The sequence below is a fragment of the Helianthus annuus genome, chromosome 4, assembly GCF_002127325.2.
Source record: "Helianthus annuus cultivar XRQ/B chromosome 4, HanXRQr2.0-SUNRISE, whole genome shotgun sequence".
NCBI classification, from domain to species: Eukaryota; Viridiplantae; Streptophyta; class Magnoliopsida; order Asterales; family Asteraceae; genus Helianthus; species Helianthus annuus.
The window spans coordinates 159,816,478-159,832,028 of NC_035436.2; the positions used below are offsets into that span (position 1 = coordinate 159,816,478).

Below are 15,551 nucleotides of genomic sequence, written 5' to 3' on the forward strand. Positions count from 1 at the left end.
ATCCTTAATTGCTTCGTCTGCTTAAACTAGCCTTCTATATGCCCATTTCTAAAGAATACGGGACGTCTATTCTACTCGAAACTAGGCCAAGCAGTTTCTTAGGTTCTACACATGCAAGGTTTGGTGCCAGTATTAATAAAAAATAGATACATAAGGTTGGTTGATGGGAACGTACCCGTAACCACATCTGGATCCTGGCGTGCTTCACGAGCTCCGATCGTGAAGACCCTTCCTTGCTTGGTTCTTCCTAGGGCAATCTTTCCTAAAGTGCCCTACTTCACCACACCTGTAGCATCCTGGAATTTTCCCATTATCTCTTCCGTCTGGATCCTTCGCCCAACAGGAATCCTTGTTGTGCCCTTCCTTTCCACACTTTCCACACCTAGGCCTCAGACATCGACCTTCATGGTAAAAATTGCATTCCTCGCACCTCGGCTTAGTCCCCAAGTAAACCTTACCACCAGCCTTATTAGTGGCTCCATAAGCTTTCCTGCCACGCAGCGGGTTCACTTCCTCTCTTTTGTTTGCTTTAGAGCTTCCATAGCTGACTCGGGTGCCTATCTTTAGGTTTGAAGACTTCCTCTTCTTGTTGCCTGATGACTCCACATAGGTCTCTTTCTTGTTATCCTCAGATTCCGAAAATTTTCCCATGCGCAGAGCTTCTTCAGTAAGAGTGACACTCAAATCGATAGCCTCTGCGATGGTTGGGGGCTTTGAGGTAGTAACCATGCTCCTAATTTGAGGTGCAAGTCCCCAAATGAATCACTCAATCCTCTTGAATTCCGGCCTGACTAAGTAGGGTACGACCCTAGACAAGTCGTGAAATCGTTGGAGATACTCGGAAATCTTCGGCCCATCCATTTTCAAATTCCAGAACTCCACCTCAAGCTTCTGGATTTCAGCCCTAGAACAATATTTCTTCTCCATCATTTCCTTGAGCTCATCCCAGCTCAGTGCATGAGCAGCTTCGTCACCGAGGGTCTGAACCTGAAGGTTCCACCAAGAGAGTGCGCCGTCCAAAAACAACCCTGAGATATAGGTAACACTTCGCTGGGACGAACAATTACTCATTCTTAGAACGGAGTCAGTCTTTTCTGCCCAACGAACAAATGCAACGGCACCTGCTGTGCCATCAAAATTCAATGGCTTGCAGTCCAGGAATTGTTTATAGGTGCAGCCAGTCAGAGGGTTATTTCCGGAAGTGCCACCGCTGTGTTCGAAGCGGAGGGCTTCATGTCGTGCAATTGCCTATGAGATGCGTTCTTGAAGCTCGGATTCTGTCCTTCGTAACATACTGGTGTCTGTGTCTCATCTGGGCAACATTCTCTTCTGTCAAAAGGTATGAGGTAAGTTAGACAACATTCCATAATTGTCTATGAGGTACATAGCACCATAAGCCAACATGTAATCACTTAATATCACATGCATATATACTCAACAATGTATGAGCGAGGAAACAATTACTGAGCCTTCACATAGGCTTGGCAACTTGGCTTATTGTTTGTATTGGGAAAAATAAAATGAACTCGAGGCTACATCGCCTTGGTCATACAAGTTTCATGAAGTGGTAGTTGTTTTCCTTCTTCATAGCTTTACAAGACGGGTATACTCCCCTTGAGATGGGGGTTGTTCATGTAGGGGTGATAGACTGTGTAACGTCACTGAATCCTTCCGAATGTTATCCATCTTCACTTGCTTAAATATCGGTTCTCAAACGTCTCGTATACGGGTAGAAGTGTCAGGCATGAAGTAGGCAAAGACAGGTTTCCTACTTTATAAAGTGCTAAGGCAATAGTCTATGTATTGTTCTACCAGATGAAGGTGTGAACACCTATAGATTATTTTTGGAGGGATGGTGATCATTAACCTGACCCGCAGAGTCCACCAGGATTTCCATGCACTACAAGTCGTTATTACGTGGGCCCCCGTAATAATAAATTATCATGCACAGTTACCCCAATTTTCTCTGGTCCAAGCAGATGATCAACCAAGGAGGGGACACTACTTTCCTTATACCTCTGACATGGAAAGGACCATTGCGGTGGTCCACGTGCTATCACTCGTTATCGTTACGCGCGATTAGGCACGATGATTAAACGAAACAGGAGTAAGGAGAATTCCTAGTAGTTGGAGGGGCACTTTCAAGATGAATACTTCATCTTCCTTGTCTGCTCAGGTGTGTCGTCAATCTCGCTTCTCAAAAGTCGCAGAGACCTCGCTATTGTTCAAGGTTGCCGCCTCTGCCTCGCCGTCACCACCGTAGTCAGGCACCTTCACGATCGAGAGGGAAGAACAGCCATCTCCTACGGAAGCAAGCTCAGAATCTCGTTTGGTAATCACTCCAGCCATGAGCTTTGCAATGAACGCGAGGCCGATAGCTTCATCGTGCGAGTAAGAACAATAATAGGATTCGGAGTCGAAGGTATCTTATTCACGTCAATAATTATTCCGTACACTTATTCGTATGTATATATCAATAAACAAATATGTTACTTAGCATAAGCGGGCAATTCGATGCATCATATCACATAAAACTCTCGTTTATCCTTTTGTGGGGGGGGGGTCATTTTGTCTTTGGCAAGTCTAACTCGTGTAGACTATGCCTTAGTTGGCACCTTATTTTGGGGTATTCTCCTCCCTACTAATGTCCTTGCCTTGTCTCTTCTTTGAAAAATTTTGACTCATGGATCTTGACGCTTACGTGAATGCAATGAAAAACCTTTTTTTGTAAAAATGTTTTTGTGAGAGAGTTCTAGTGATTGTAGTCTAGATTCGAGAAGGAATCCTAGTTCACTACAACCTGGCTTTGATACCAAACTGTCACACCCTGACTTTTGCGGAAGCGTATGATGTGTGACTGGTTTAATATCATTGCACTCAATCATAATAAACAACTAAATGATCAAAACGATGTTCACCCATTCATGAAATTTGAGTATTACAAACACTGGTTATTTAAGTTTTAATACACAACCTTCGACTAGGTTACAAACCAACAAAAGTGGATGACATCTAAACTTGAAGTCTACTTCTAGTTACAACACCCGCGCCCAAGATCTAACCTGTCACCTGAAATACATGTAATTTTGGAAAACATCAACAAAAGTTGAGCGAGTTCATGCTTTTTGTGTGAGTACTGGTAAACTTGTAAACCTTTGAGAGACTCCTTTGAAAACAGGTATGAAAAGCGTGTATGAACATACCAAATAAATGTTTGACAAGGACATTAAGGCATGTGAGGACATAGGGAGCACTCAAAATGAGTAAGCTTATACCCTTGTCGATTTTCCCTCGACTATGTCGATTTCACTCGACTATGTCGAATTTCCCTTCGACTATGTCAATTTACCTTGACTATGTCAATTTCCCTTGACTATGTCGATTTCCCTCGACTGGGACACCGAAGCACTCAAGTGATCACATGAGGACCATGAGTGGGGCTCGGCCGTACCCGTTAGATCTAACCTTCGTCCCTAATTAAGAATTAATGGCATTTCAATATTAAGTCTATGCTCACATGATCTAATAGTGCATTTCATAGGCATTTCATACCGTTTAAGCATTCGTAACATGTATTCCATCCCCGAGAGTTATAAAACCAAAAACAATTAAGAGAAAATGGGGAGCATGAACTCACTGTTTTGCATCTTTGGTACTCGTAACTCAAATCTCGTCAGCAAACACGACTACCTACAATGTGCTAGGGTCTATCAGACGAGCGGGCCGTGCCTTGCCTTAGTATTCATGTTTTGAGTTACGTTTCTTTTATGTCTTTAACATTATCCAAAGTTATAATTACTTGTTAAAATAAAAATTATTTTAACTTTAAATTATATTCAATTTTGGAATAATTGTTAAACAATATTTTTGTAACAATACTTCTCAAGTATTTATTTTCGTATTTCCTTCCCAAGGATGGGGGTATCTCATACATGTGTATTCGTATTCTCGTTTTATAGTTTCCAAAATAATATATTTTCAAGTCTTACTTTAGAAAATATATTTAAACTTGTTTTGTCCCAAAAATAATGTATTTCAAGAAAATATATATATTTCCCAAAAACCATCTATCTTCTAAATATTCCAAGAAAATATAATTTAACTTCCGAAAATAATATATTTTCTCCTTGTCAAAAATATGATATAATTTGTAATAATAAAAATCATACTTTCATTTCTTTTGTATCCAAAATAATATTTACCAAAAATATGCTCATAAATGTAGTTTCCGGAATATCTTGTAAGCTACGTTCTTTCGTTCGGTTTCACAATATTAAGTGTGGGAAACTTATACATTTATTCCTTGTGATTTTTGGTATTATTTTGGATTGTAAATTCTTGGTATTTTGTTAAGTTATATTACTTTAAATCCAAAAATAATATAACTAATACAAAGTATACAAATAATCACACAATGTGTCTTTAATGTAAATATATATTCTAAATACATATTTATCCATTTTTATTTATAAAAACCAACCTCCAATTCTTGTGTTTTTGTAACAAAATCTATGGCAAAGTTTATATTGAAAACCATGGTTAAAACACACTTGTAAATATTTGTTTAGAAAATATTTTTCTAAGTGTTTATATTTTTAGAAAATTTTGCCATAGTTTCCCCTAAAAATGGAGGTGTCCATGCTATCAAAGCATATCATTTTCTTTTCAAAATCATCACAAACAATCAACAATCAATCTACACTTACCAAGTGCTAAAACAAAGCTATCTACATAATAATCATGAACTCGAACTTTCATAAAAACTTGTAGTAACTTGGTAGTGTGTTTAGTAGGTTTAGTTACCCTTTAAAGTGTGTTTACTTCTTTAAAAATCTCATTCTTGAAAGATTTAGGTGTTTACAATTTACTAGATGATTTTTCCAAAAATTATTCTCTTGGGTTTTTCTTGTAAACAATGTATTCTTACACTTGTTTCACTACTAGAAACAATGGTTATTTTCTTTAAAAACTATGTTCATGTAAATCTTGTGATTTAACTTGGTTTCTTTGGAAAACTATTTTTGAAATCATCCATGTTTATGTCTAGTAACATATTACATACTACATCATTCACAAAAATCATTTTCATCTTTCAAGTTCATAAAAACAATAAGCATGGTGATCTTGGTCTTTCACAAGATCATCACCTTAACTTACTAGATCATGTGTTTAATCACAATCTAGTAGGTTTCTTATGGTGTCTAACATCACTAACATAAAGCATCAATCATCAAGAAGCAAATAAACACAAATCAATAAGTATTCATATGATATTATGCTTATGTTAATGATTTATGATTATGTCTTTTAGTGTTCATCAAGTTTAACAACGTATATCATCTATTAACCATCAAAATAAGAAGTACCAAGAAATCATAAGGGCCTTACTACTAGCACAAGGCTAGGGAAGAACACAAGATGATAGTGATGACAAAAGTGTTGGATAAAAGCAATCGGGTGAGGTCCTTCAAGATCCAAGACCACCAAGCTTGTTTGTAGACCTTCTTACACCTTTGAGAGTATATGGGTTGTATGGACAAGACTTAGCAATGGTGGTGGTGTGGGGATGAGGTCTCGGCCGAGAGGAGAGGAGAAGGAAGGAAGAAAGATGGTGTGATTAAGTGTGTGCAAGAATGAGTGTTCATGACCATCTTATAACCATCTAACTCTTTTAACCAAAGGGTCTTGTGTTCCATAAGTACAAGACACAATCTCTAACAAATCTTAGGAAGATTAAGCAAGATCAAATAAGATCAAGAGAAGATTTGGGGTGTGGGACACATGGTGACCGTCCCAACCAAGGGGGGCGGGGTCTTGGTTTGGTTTTAATGATAAGTTAAGTGTTTAGTTAGGATTCAAAGTGTATTGATTAGTGTTCATGTGTAACATGTGTTACATAGTGTGTTAAGGTGTTCGGGGATCATAACTAGCTCAGAAACATTAAAACAATGGTTCTAGTATAATTTTGGTGTTTCGGGTAATGTCCGGTTGTTCGGTTAGATACCGGTTACTATTCCGTTTAGTGATCTTTATGTACCCTTTTGTGACCCTTTTAATTCCCGGCACTTAGGAAAGCATTCAGGACCATTTAGTCATATTTTTGCATGTAACTAACTTGTTAAAATGCTGAATTTTGCTGATTTATGCTGAATTCTACACTTTATGTGGGTTTTAGGCACTTTTTGGCACTTTATCTATCACCTAGAAAAACAGTTTTGTGGTCCTTACTTCCCTACATACTATACTAGTGTAGTACATAGTCTCTGGCTCATACTGGGCCTCAAAACACTGTCCGTCTATGTACTGAACTCCCGTCAGTGCTTTTAGTTTGTCTGATAATGGTGCCAATTCTGTTCTGTGCATTATTAGAACTATATCGTGTTGCATGTGGTAATGATAAAAGTCTTGTAACATGAAATGCCATTGTATGTATATAACAGTAATCAGAAATTCATTTGTCTTGTAAACTAGATCATGCACAGTTATTGAAGCACATATTACTGTTCAATTAGTGTACGAAATGTATGGAAAAGTGACAGTTGTCACAACAACCTACCAACATAACGTCCGACACGACCGCCACAACCTCAACGCGTGCCAACATAAATGGCGTGAGCTACGGCCCAAGCTCGATCGTTTCAAGGCTTACTACGAAGTCGTTCCGAGCGGCGATTTAAGCCACGAGGACCGGGTGGCGGTGGCGAACATTGAATTTCTAGGCAAGGAGGAAACACGTTCGACAAGATCGCCCTTTTTGAAATTTACCTAACGCTCTAGGTTTTTTTTTGTAATTTTTAGGTATTATGTAATTTTTAGGATTATGTAATTTTTAAAAATCTAATGAAATTTTAGGTTTTTTTTATAAGTGTTGTGTGAATTTTATAAATTTTTTGTATTTTTTTTTAATAATCTGCCAACCCAAGCGGTGCACCCACGCCCCGCCATACCCCACGGACACGTCACTAGGCGGTGGGGGGGAGCTCCAATTCCACGTGTCAACTCATGCCCCCAACCCAAGCCCCACCATACCCCACGGTCTTAGAGCTCAATTCTAAGACCTGATGACGTGGCCACTTACGTGACGATTCATCCCCAAATGACTACCGTCCCCCACACCTAATAGCCTAAAACGGTGATTTCACTTTATTCACTGTCATCATTCACCAATGATGTGGACAAATTCCGTTATTTCTAGGGAGCGTGACATAAATTCAAAAAAGAAAAGTCTTATAATATAAACTCATAAGTAGAAGAGTAAATTATTGTTTTCGCCCCTCTGGTTTAGCCAGTTTAACTTATTCAGTCTAAAAAAGAATCTTTTAATATATCAGACCCAGAGGTTGTATTTTATAACGTTTTTGACCCCTAACACTAACTTTGTTACTTTTTTGCAGTTAAGTATAAGGGTAGTTAGATCATTATATACCTTAGGGGCTGTTTTTGACAATTACAAAGTTCTTTTAATATTTAAGAGATTATTAATGCAATTACTCAAGTTTTTTATTATTTCGTTATTTTCACGATTATTATTTAACAAAATACAGTTTAAATATACAAATAAATATATATATATTCATTAACCGTTTATTTTTATAAAAGTCGTTTTAAAAAATAATTTTTTATTTTACATTTTGTTTAAACCATAATCGTTTTTAAAATTGTTCTTTTTTAAACCATTTGTTTTTTTAAATCGTTTTTTAAAGTCGTTTGTCTTTTAAAGTTTTTTTAAACACTTTATTTCATGCAATTCTTTTTAAAATCATTTATTTTTAAACATTTTTAAAATACACACTTTTTTAAGTCGTTCATTTTTTAAATTTTACAAAACGACGTGTATCAAAAATAAAAGAAATGGAAGATTTGAAAAAAAAAGAAACATTCTATTAAAAAGTTGCAAAAGATCGTTCATTTTTAAACTTTTTTTAGATGGTTTATTTCTTTTTCAAATCTTCTATTTTTTGGACCGTTTAATAATTATTTTTTTAACCTTTCGTTTATTAAATTCATGCATTTTCTAGTTACTTACACTTGTTAACTTATTTTTCAAAGGTTTTTTTTTTATAAACATCATTTTTTTGTCTTCGTTTTTAAACAACTCGTTCGTTTGAAATCGATCTTTTTAAATATCTTTTATTTTTGAAATCGTTCATTTTTTTAAGTTCTTTTCCATAATGGCTATAAGTAAACTGAATACAAAGTTTAAAAAATGAACGATTTCAAAAAGGGTTCTAAAAGGAACGGTTTAAATTGAAATACATTTAAAAATTAACGACTAAAAATAACAAATTGTTTAAAAAAGTAAAAAAAAAATGATTTAAAAAGAAGTATACAAAATGTATTGTTTAAAAAAATCGTAAAAGACAAACAACTTTAAAAAGAACGGTTTTAATACACAAGCGGTTTAAAAATGAATAATTTTAAAAACGGTAAATGGTTTAAAAAATGTTAAAAAAATGATTTTAAAAACTATAACACCACAAATTCCATACGTCGTATTATGATATTAAAACTTTAATGTTTAGATGATAAGAAATGTTAAGTATAGATTTTTTTCTATTTAGTTTCTAAGTTTTATAAACTATGGGAAGATTAAAGCTTATGTGCATATGAAATTAACCAAGTTAGTATGAGAAATGAAATAAATGGCATGTTTTAAAAGATAGAGGGGTTAAAATGGAAAAATGTTATAAATAAAACACTTGACAAAAATTAGTTAGTGTTTTTGGTTTGGGCGTGCGATCGAGAGAAGGAACCAGGGGAGAACCAAAATGTCACACCCCAACCGATGGCGAAAACATCGGGGCGCGACACTAAGCGTTCAGATTGCTCAAGAGTTTTCAGAACAATAATAGTTTCAATATAGATTAATCAATTTCAAAACATTGTCTAAGCATCAAGTTTCACAACCACAAAATATCCAGCACATACATCCCAAATATTGTTCAGAAACTTCTAAATTAACTAAGATGAGTTTCTAAGCAGCATCCTAGCAAGTTTCTTGTTCCAGCTACTATCAACCTGCAACATGTATAAAATACTATCAACAAAATGTTGGCGAGTATACAAGTTTGAGTACGTATAGTATAATAGTTTTAAACGTTCCAAAAACTCATATCCTGCATAAACACATATAACAAGTTTCATCATGCTATTAAACGCAGTCCAAGTGATAGCCCAAGTTTCCAATGTGTTAACTGCCTTCCCGAGACATAAGGAAAGCTAAAAATGTCTCCTTCTAACAGTACCCCAAGGACTAACGGGGAGGTGCATTACCCCTATAGCGCTACCATTGTTAAGGCGAAACTACACACAAGGATTAAACGTTCACATAGCATAAAAAGTCTCAAGTTTCACAAGTATCAAGTTTCATGTTTACAGCAGATAGAGTATGTTTCAAATAAGTTTCAAGTGTCAAGTGTCAAGTGTCAAGTTTATAGAATACATGTTGCATCCCAAAAGTGTTTAAAACAAAAAGGGGTCGAGTATACTCACAGTGGGTGCTAAGTATCAACACCGACTAAATGGATCGAAGGGAGCGCTGGAGTTAGCCTGATTATAGTATAACAGTATGAGTGTCGAACAGAATGTCAAATCGTGCGAATAATCGTGTACAAGTGTGTGACAGGTCTCCTGACCGGATGGTCATCCGGACGGATGGTCATCCGGTCGGATGACCATTCGCCTCGGATGGAATCCATTCGGTCGGACGGTCGTTCGATCAGTGGGTAAATGTTGTGAACTGATAAAATTTCAAGTGTCGAGATCATAGTGTCCTGTAAAACAACAAATGTATGATAATCAAACCCTCTGGACGGATGGTCATCCGATCGGATGGCCATCCGGATAGCCGGTCAGTGATGTGTTTGCAAATTGTTTCAACTTTTGAAGTTTCGTTGTAGTATAAGTTCAAGTCATTAGATCAGATGGTCATCCGGACAGATGACCATTCGGTTGGATGGCTCTTCGAGGGTAAGTTTAATAGTTACAAGTTCTGATTCAAAATAGTTCAAGTGTTGAAGGCTACAGGGAACAGGCTGTTCGGTCGGATGGCCGTTCAATCGGAGGATCGTCCGATCGGACGATCATTCGGCTGTCGTGATATTGTTCCTTTGAAACCTTCGTAAAATTTCTAAGTTGAGTTTAACGGAGACGACGTGGTAACGTACCAAGACAACGGAAACCCACCAAGGTTCAGCTTGTCTGATCGGATGGAAATCACCTCATTCGATCGGATGACTGTTCTTGACGGAGTTTCATGTTTGATCCATAATTTGGTCATCCCCTTGGTGGAAATCCGTCATCGAGTCGACTCCAGACTATGGAACAAGTCCTAGGCCTGTTTTGGCTCCAGATTTCACCGTGTTTGAGTAGGTAAGTTAAGAAAACATATAATCGACCGAAAATGTTTAGATTTTGTATAGATTCGTAGTAAAACGTGTAGAAATCCTTAGATCTGGCCTAAATCTTGATGGAATGACATCACACAGCTGATTGTACAAACAGCCATGATGACGTCATCTTCAAGGTGCCCCAAAATCGGGTGATTTCATGGTGGAAAGTAATATTTTGATGAAGAATCTAGTGAGAAAGTGTGTAAAGAAGAAAGTTGTACAAGAATTACGGAGAAAACTTACATGAATCGCCTGAAAATCGAAGAAAAGTGCCTTGGAACGAGAGAGAGTGCGTCTGGTCGGAGGAGGCTGTCACATCAAGTGATGTGATAGGGCTATTTATAGTGTGAGAGGGGATATGGCGGTGGGATGGCTGGATCGGATGACTATTCAATCGAATGGCCATCCGGTTGGATGGTCATCTGATCGGATGTCCATCCGGACAGCCAATCCTTATTTGCCAGATTTCTGATTTCGGTTCATTTCGCGAGCTAGATTACGTGTTGCGTTGCGTATTATTGTATGATATCATTACATGATAAGATTGTATAACTAACAAAAAGTTTCCATGTTTCAAGTCTACATAAGCTAGCTTGTAGGTGTCAACTTTCAAGTTTCTCGCTTAACAAAGTCTCAAATTTTCTAGTTTAATCAAGTTTCTCGTTCCATAAGTATCAAGTGTCTCGTTCAATAAGTATCAAGAGTCAAGAATCAAGTACCTACTATTAAGTATCAAGTTTCAAGTTTCAAGATTAATAGCGTTTAATAAGTATCAAGCATCAAGAGTCAAGTTTCAAATTATCAAAGAGTCTAGATTCAAAGTTTCATAAGATTCAAGTATCATAAAGTTTCACAAATAGTCTTATATAGTTAAGTTTCAAATAGTATAAGGACTAGACTTGCCAAAAGTTAAAAGTTTAGGGACACATGGAGTTACAGTCTCCCCTCCTTTAGGAGATTTCGTCCCCGAAATCTAAGAGGAAAACTGCTCAAAGAGCTGCGGATACTTGGCCTTCATCTCACTCTCGAGTTCCCAAGTAAATTCGGCGCCACACTTTCCTTCCCATCGAACCTTGACTATGGAAATTTTGCTGCGCCTTAGCCGCTTGGTTCCTTGGTCCATGATTTCGAACGGTTTCTCCACAAAATGTAAAGTTTCGTTTATTTGCAAGTCTTTGATGGGAACCTGAAGTTCCTCTTCGGCTAAGCACTTCATGAGATTAGATACGTGGAACACCGGATGTACGTTGTTAAGTTCCTGAGGCAGGTCGAGTCGGTACGCCACCTTGCCAATCCTTTCGAATATCATGAAAGGACCCACATAGCGAGGGGTGAGCTTTCCCTTTTTACCAAAACGAACCACTCCCTTCCAGGGAGATACCTTGAGCGGTACTCGATTTCCAACATCAAATTCCAGAGGCTTACGCCTTTTATCAGCATAGCTCTTTTGTCTGCTCCTAGCCTTGATCAAGTTATCGTGGATCTGGAGAATCTTATCCGTCGTCTCTTGAATGATTTCAGGGCCAGTAAGTTGCTTGTCACCAATCTCATGCCAACTGAGAGGAGATCGGCACTTGCGACCGTATAAAGCTTCGAAAGGAGCCATCTGAATACTGGAATGAGAACTGTTGTTGTACGAGAACTCGATCAATGGTAAATGTACATCCCAGTTACCACCAAAGTCGATGACACAGGAACGGAGCATATCCTCTAGTATAACATCCTCCAAAATTGGCACTAGGAAAAAAATCTGACCCGTTTTGAAAATCGGATCCTAACTCTTGTAACACCCCAAATTTTGAAATCTTAAATAATTATGTTAATAAATTTTTTTTATATGTTCTATAGTAATTTTATTAATTAAAATAAATTATTTACGCCTCACATAACAACATAAGTTATGTAGACTTCATACTAAAATAGGTTGTAAATATGTATAATGCACAAAACGTAAAGTTAATAATTTAAAAAGAAAACATATCATAAAAAAAAAACTTGATAGAAATTATTCTGACACTAAGCGGCTACCAAATTGCTTGTGGGTACTTTTCCATAATTACTCATTGAAAGAATTGAATGAATATCTTTTTTTTACTTTTCATTTGATGGTTTTGGTTACCAATGGAAAAAACAATCATGCCTCTTTTTATCCTACAAAAGCGGACTGAACCTCCACTCGGTAGTCATTTCTTTTTCCCAAATCTCTTTCGAGCAATTACGAAACCACTGGCGTTTTCCGACCCCATCCCGTGCTCAACCTCTCTCACGAACTACCTCCTAAACCCGCAAGTTTCATTGGAGCGCAAGAGGAGCCGGAGAAAGATACACATAGCCGGAAAAACCATACGTCGCCGGAGACCGAATCGGAGCCTTGCTGGAACTCGAAGACGATGTCGGAACCTGCCGGAGGACCCGACGCGCTGGAGATCGAGTAGTCAAGCCGGAACTGCGGATCTTCGTTTCGGTATATCTTTTCTTTTTCTATTGTTCAATCCTTCGTCGTTATCGTTTTCAACCTGCTGATTAACAACACCCGAGCATCAGTGAATATGTTCAAATGGAATTAAACCTTCTGTTTTGTTAAATGGAATTAAACCCATTTGGTCAGTATTGTTGTTGTAAAAGCTTTGGTCATGGCTGTTTATAACTTGAGTTCACTCATATTAATTTACTATTATTGGTATTATTATTTTGTCGTATTTTTTTTATGTAATCTTTTTTTTTTTACAAACAACTTTTAGACAAACCGACTATCCTAAAACCAAGAGTCAATAAAATTTATAGTTAGGTATCATTTAACCCAGAACTTTCATATCTTCTCGTGTAAATTTTTATTTCCTTAACTTAATGTGTTGAATAATTTATAAAAGATTTCTTCAATGTTAAAAGATTAACATCGATTACTGAAATGCCATCATGCCAAAATGTTTAAAAAAAATGCACAGACAATACGTTTGGTAATAGGGTTGTTTAGTAAGAGCATTTTAATATGATAATTTCATAAATTTAGAAACTATTACATTTTTTAGTATGTAAAAAAAAGTCCAAAAGGAAAAACTTAATTATAAACTAAGTACTCTATCTAACTTGTACATTTTATTTATCGGAACCGTTGTGGTATTTTAAATATCTAGGATAACCACTCTCGTTCGTTCTTTTGAAATTCCGTTCACTCATGCACCATCGTTTGCCCTTATAGGGTGAGCTCGGTGTTCCGTCCTCCTAAACTCGTACCCTCGTCAATGCTTGGATAATCGGAAGACTTAGAAATTATGTGAGTATACTCGATCCCTTTTTCCCTTTACACTTTGGGATGCAACATGTATACCTATTCAAAACAACTTTTATGCTTAAACAAAACATACTCTATCTATGAACGTGACATGAAACTATTGTGAATATTTGCTATGCTTGTATGCTCTATGAACGATTTGGAACGTTATATGCTCATTAACTTTGCTAGCCTACCTTAACAATTATAGCGCTATAGGATTAACGCCCTGCCCGCTATTCTATTGGGTATTGTTAAGTTAAACATTACCACCCCGCTAAACTATTGGGATTAGGCTATTTTATGCGTTGTATTCATGGGTTTGATCATATAGTACGCCAAAAATTGCATTGCTAGTAAATTTATTCACCATGTAACATGTAGGATATGAGTTTTTATTCTATTATGCTATGTAAACAAACTTGTATACTCGCCTTTGCTTTTGCATTGAACTCTATTTTAATACATGTTGCAGGTTAATTGTTGAAGTATGGACATGATGAAACGAGATTTAGGGTGGACTAGATACACACCTAGATTAATCTATCTTTTGTCGTTATGTTACAATTTGAAACAATGTTGTTATTTCTATTTGAATCTTGTATGAAAATTTAGTATTGAAATGAAATTTGAATTTAATTAAATATTGTCACATAGTGTTATGATGTCTCTAACAATCTATACACACTTCGTCTCATCCCGATGTTTCCGCCATCGGTTGGGGTGTGACATCTAGGGTTTGAATAGTGCGTTCAGTCTGTCCATCCGTTTGAGGATGAAAGACTGTACTAAGATTCAAGTGAGAACCCATAGCGGACTGAAAAGTTTGCCAAAGACGTGAAGTAAAACGACCATCACGGTCAGAAATAATGTCAATGGGTATACCATGACGACATATGATTTCATTAGTGTAGATTCTAGCAAGTCTTTCCACTTTGAAATCTTCACGAATCGGAAGAAAGTGGGCTGATTTGGTCAATTAGTCAATGATTACCCATATGTTATCATGACCGGCAGGCGTTCGAGGTAGTTTAGTGATAAAGTCCATGGCGATGCTATCCCATTTCCAAACAGGGATTTCGGGTTGTTCAAGAAGACCTGAAGGACGTTGATGCTCAGCTTTAACCTTTGAGCAAGTAAGACACCTTGAGACGTACGCGACAATTTCCTTCTTTATGCCAGGCCACCAATTAGTCGTACGCAAGTCATGGTACATCTTATCAGCACCAGGATGAATAGAGTATCGAGATTTGTGAGCCTCATTCATAATGAGCTCACGAAGATTATCACGATCTGGCACTCAGATGCGATTGAGATAGTATTGAAGTCCACCAGACTTTGTTTCGAGTTTATCAATCGTAGCACCTCGTATTTCAACGATTAAACTACCTTCGTTGGCTGACGAGTACTGAGCTTCGCGGATACAAGCATGAAGATCACTGGAGATCTGAACATAGCGGATAGTATTAACATGAGTCTTATGACTAAGAGCGTCGGCCACGACATTCGCCTTTCCAGGATGATAGCGAATTTCGCAGTCATAGTCGTTAAGCAATTCCGCCCATCGTCGCTGACGCATATTCAGTTCCTTCTGGTTAAAGATGTGCTGCAGGCTCTTATGGTCAGTGAAAACCACACACTTAGTACCATATAGGTAGTGTCGCCAGTGTGACAACCGTCATTTTAGGCCAATATCCGTACAATCATCATACATTATTACATTGCACATACATGTGATAGACATAATTTTTTTTGGGTCGCTCTACATGTCTAGCAAAGTCCATATATACGTATTGCACCTGCTTAAACAAAACAAAGCATTAATGATATGCAATTTACTTTTAAAACGCCAAGTCTTGTTACTAGTTTCAAACACTAGTAAATGTCTA

At 37.1% G+C, this 15,551-nt stretch overlaps 1 long non-coding RNA gene across 1 annotated transcript; it reads left to right on the forward strand.

Annotated features, from left to right (window-relative positions):
- Positions 1–12,473: 12,473 nt before the first annotated feature.
- On the forward strand, positions 12,474–14,297 carry LOC110935006. The gene is made up of 3 exons (XR_002588793.2): positions 12,474–12,855; positions 13,591–13,665; positions 14,138–14,297. It is a non-coding gene; the product is annotated as an uncharacterized LOC110935006 (long non-coding RNA).
- The last annotated feature ends 1,254 nt before the right edge of the window (positions 14,298–15,551 follow it).